The sequence below is a fragment of the Osmerus mordax genome (assembly GCF_038355195.1).
Source record: "Osmerus mordax isolate fOsmMor3 chromosome 7 unlocalized genomic scaffold, fOsmMor3.pri SUPER_7_unloc_2_5, whole genome shotgun sequence".
Taxonomy (NCBI): Eukaryota; Metazoa; Chordata; class Actinopteri; order Osmeriformes; family Osmeridae; genus Osmerus; species Osmerus mordax.
In genome coordinates this window covers 100,001-105,000 of record NW_027120355.1, presented here as the reverse complement: position 1 = coordinate 105,000, position 5,000 = coordinate 100,001, and positions in this window count along the sequence as shown.

The window sequence follows — 5,000 nt, the reverse complement described above, 5'->3', positions numbered from 1 at the left end:
TGATTCTGGGGCGCCCCAGAGCCAAGTAGGCGCCTGGAGGAAAGGAAAAAAAAACTTTAACTTTTTTTTGACCACCAGGGGTGGGGGGGGTCTCATGCCCCATCGGTGCCCGCCCGAGTGCCTCTCAGGCGGATACATTTTCACCCGTGTGCGGGAGACACATATTGGTGCATGGTCCGTGTATACACCATATGTGTAGTATGGGCAAAACCACTGTAAAGTCATACTGCCATTGACTTCCATTCATTTTCCCAGGATGACTTATATACTCTATGGTAGCTGTCTGGTGGACTGGGGGCCGCGACAATGTTACGCTTGTAAGTCAGAAGCTGGGAAATGCACTGCGAAGCTGGGAAAACCGTTTTTCGAGCTCATTTTCGGTTCCGCCCAACGGATTTTGATCAAAATAGGCTCATTCGAAAGGTATTAACCGGGGGCACACGGAAAACCGGGACTAATAACGCGCACGTGCGCGTGCGCGAAACGGGAAGCAAAAGAAAACTTCAATCGGAGCTACAACCGTGAACCGTCGCAGATAGGGCGGAAATTTCAACGCACGTCGCTGCGTCTCACTCCAACTTAAATAACAAAACTGTCCCCAGCGAAATCGGTTGGATAAAACGGAAACGGGAAGCGAAAGAAAACGTTAAACGTCAACACCGAAATGGCTATCGTCAATTCCAATGTGAAAACAACTCGCACGTATGTGTCTTACTCTAAAGCAGTGTATAAAACTATCCCCAGCCAAATCAGAGCTACGCAACGAAAACGGGAAGCGAAACAAAACTTTAAACGGAGCTACCGAATTGGAAATCATCAATCCTGGGAAAATAACAACTCACACGTGTGCCCCTTATTCTAACTTGAATTTAGAAACCGTCCTCAACAAAATCCCACGTTCGGGTGAATAACTGTGAATTTTAAGGCACATGCCTCTCTGGGCTGGGAGAGTGCATTCAAATAGGAGAAATTGGCTTCATTTAGAGGCATCTCCACTTAGGGACGTCGTAGCACCTTAACTCGGGTGGCGTTGGAAAGGTCTGGTCCAGGGGAACACGGGCGTGTCAAGTTTGCCACGCGCACGCGCATCCCCGCTAAACAGGGGCCAAAACAAAACTTTAAACGGAGCTACCGAATTGGAAACCATCAATCCTGGGAAAATAACAACTCACACGTGTGCCCCTTATGCTAACTTGAATTTAGAAACCGTCCTCAACAAAATCCCACGTTCGGGCGCAAAACTGCACGTTTGAGGCCACATTTTCAATGATGCTGGAAACTTACATTCAAAGCTGGGAAAATGTGCTCATCTACAGGCATCCCCACTTAGGGACGTCGTAGCACCTTGACTCGGGTGGCGTTGGAAAGGTCTGGTCCAGGGGAACACGGGCGTGTCAAGTTTGCCACGCGCACGCGCATCCCCGCTAAACAGGGGCCAAAACAAAACTTTAAACGGAGCTACCGAATTGGAAACCATCAATCCTGGGAAAATAACAACTCACACGTGTGCCCCTTATGCTAACTTGAATTTAGAAACCGTCCTCAACAAAATCCCACGTTCGGGCGCAAAACTGCACGTTTGAGGCCACATTTTCAATGATGCTGGAAACTTACATTCAAAGCTGGGAAAATGTGCTCATCTACAGGCATCCCCACTTAGGGACGTCGTAGCACCTTGACTCGGGTGGCGTTGGAAAGGTCTGGTCCAGGGGAACACGGGCGTGTCAAGGTTGCCACGCGCACGCGCATCCCCGCTAAACAGGAGCCCAAACAAAACTTTAAACGGGGCTACGGAAAAGGGGAGAGCTTTTTCGGGGACAAACACCACTCACGTCGGTGCCCCCTGTTCCAACTTGAATTTAGAAACCGTCCTCAACAAAATCCCACGTTCGGGTGAATAACTGTGAATTTTAAGGCACATGCCTCTCTGGGCTGGGAGAGTGCATTCAAATAGGAGAAATTGGCTTCATTTAGAGGCATCCCCACTTGGGGACGTCGTAGCACCTTAACTCAGGTGGCGTTAGAAAGGTCTGGTCCAGGGGAACACGGGCGTGTCATGTTTGCCACGCGCACGCGCATCCCCGCTGAACAGGAGCCCAAACAAAACTTTAAACGGGGCTACGGAAAAGGGGAGGGCTTTTTCGGGGACAACCACCACTCACCTCGGTTCCCCCCATCCCAACTTGAATTTAGAAACCGTCCCCAGCCAAATCCCACGTTCGGGGGCAAAACTGCTCGTTTGAGGCCACATTTTCAATGATACTGGAAACTTACATTCAAAGTTGGGAAAAGGTGTTCATTTACAGGCATCTCCACTTAGGGACGTCGTAGCACCTTAACTCAGGCGGCGTTAGAAAGGTCTGGTCCAGGGGAACACGGGCGTGTCAAGGTTGCCACGCGCACGCGCATCCCCGCTAAACAGGAGCCCAAACAAAACTTTAAACGGGGCTACGGAAAAGGGGAGAGCTTTTTCGGGGACAAACACCACTCACGTCGGTGCCCCCTGTTCCAACTTGAATTTAGAAACCGTCCTCAACAAAATCCCACGTTCGGGTGAATAACTGTGAATTTTAAGGCACATGCCTCTCTGGGCTGGGAGAGTGCATTCAAATAGGAGAAATTGGCTTCATTTAGAGGCATCCCCACTTGGGGACGTCGTAGCACCTTAACTCAGGTGGCGTTAGAAAGGTCTGGTCCAGGGGAACACGGGCGTGTCATGTTTGCCACGCGCACGCGCATCCCCGTTGAACAGGAGCCCAAACAAAACTTTAAACGGGGCTACGGAAAAGGGGAGGGCTTTTTCGGGGACAACCACCACTCACCTCGGTGCCCCCCATCCCAACTTGAATTTAGAAACCGTCCCCAGCCAAATCCCACGTTCGGGGGCAAAACTGCACGTTTGAGGCCACATTTTCAATGATACTGGAAACTTACATTCAAAGTTGGGAAAAGGTGTTCATTTACAGGCATCCCCACTTGGGGACGTCGTAGCACCTTAACTCAGGCGGCGTTAGAAAGGTCTGGTCCAGGGGAACACGGGCGTGTCAAGGTTGCCACGCGCACGCGCTTCCCCGCTGAACAGGAGCCCAAACAAAACTTTAAACGGGGCTACGGAAAAGGGGAGGGCTTTTTCGGGGACAACCACCACTCACCTCGGTGCCCCCCATCCCAACTTGAACTTAGAAACCGTCCCCAGCGAAATCCCACGTTCGGGCGAATAACTGTGAATTTTAAGCCCCTTTTCCTCTCAAGCTGGAAACGTGCAAAGTTGGGAAAAGGTGTTCATTTACAGGCATCTCCACTTAGGGACGTCGTAGCACCTTAACTCAGGCGGCGTTAGAAAGGTCTGGTCCAGGGGAACACGGGCGTGTCAAGGTTGCCACGCGCACGCGCATCCCCGCTGAACAGGAGCCCAAACAAAACTTTAAACGGGGCTACGGAAAAGGGGAGGGCTTTTTCGGGGACAACCACCACTCACCTCGGTGCCCCCCATCCCAACTTGAATATAGAAACCGTCCCCAGCCAAATCCCACGTTCGGGGGCAAAACTGCTCGTTTGAGGCCACATTTTCAATGATACTGGAAACTTACATTCAAAGTTGGGAAAATGTGCTCATCTACAGGCATCCCCACTTGGGGACGTCGTAGCACCTTGACTCAGGCGGCGTTAGAAAGGTCTGGACCAGGGGAACACGGGGGTGTCAAGTTTGCCACGCGCACGCGCTTCCCCGCTGAACAGGAGCCCAAACAGAACTTTAAACGGGGCTACGGAAAAGGGGAGGGCTTTTTCGGGGACAACCACCACTCACCTCGGTGCCCCCCATCCCAACTTGAATATAGAAACCGTCCCCAGCCAAATCCCACGTTCGGGCGAATAACTGTGAATTTTAAGCCCCTTTTCCTCTCAAGCTGGAAACGTGCAAAGTTGGGAAAAGGTGTTCATTTAGAGGCATCTCCACTTAGGGACGTCGTAGCACCTTAACTCAGGCGGCGTTGGAAAGGTCTGGTCCAGGGGAACACGGGGGTGTCAAGGTTGCCACGCGCACGCGCTTCCCCGCTGAACAGGAGCCCAAACAAAACTTTAAACGGGGCTACGGAAAAGGGGAGGGCTTTTTCGGGGACAACCACCACTCACCTCGGTGCCCCCCGTCCCAACTTGAACTTAGAAACCGTCCCCAGCGAAATCCCACGTTCGGGCGAATAACTGTGAATTTTAAGCCCCTTTTTCTCTCAAGCTGGAAACGTGCAAAGTTGGGAAAAGGTGTTCATTTAGAGGCATCTCCACTTAGGGACGTCGTAGCACCTTAACTCAGGCGGCGTTGGAAAGGTCTGGTCCAGGGGAACACGGGGGTGTCAAGGTTGCCACGCGCACGCGCATCTCCGCGACGCTGCGAGCGAAACAAATTTTCAAACGCGCACACCGAAATGGGGACACTTTTTTCGGGGACAAACACCACTCACCTCGGTGCCCCCCATCCCAACTTGAATATAGAAACCGTCCCCAGCCAAATCCCACGTTCGGGCGAATAACTGTGAATTTTAAGCCCCTTTTCCTCTCAAGCTGGAAACGTGCAAAGTTGGGAAAAGGTGTTCATTTAGAGGCATCTCCACTTAGGGACGTCGTAGCACCTTAACTCAGGCGGCGTTGGAAAGGTCTGGTCCAGGGGAACACGGGGGTGTCAAGGTTGCCACGCGCACGCGCATCTCCGCGACGCTGCGAGCGAAACAAATTTTCAAACGCGCACACCGAAATGGGGACACTTTTTTCGGGGAAAATAACCACACACACCGCTGCCCCTTGCCCTCACTTGAAGAACAAAACCATCCCCAGCCAAATCACACGTTCGGGCGCCAAACGGTGCATTTGACACCCACAAAATACAAGTCAAACACACTCTCACACTGCAAAAGTTGGGAGCCCCGGGGAACAACACTACTCTCTCGGCCTCCCCGGGGAACAGAGCCCCCAGGGCGGCCAGCACACCTCCGGGGAGGACCCCC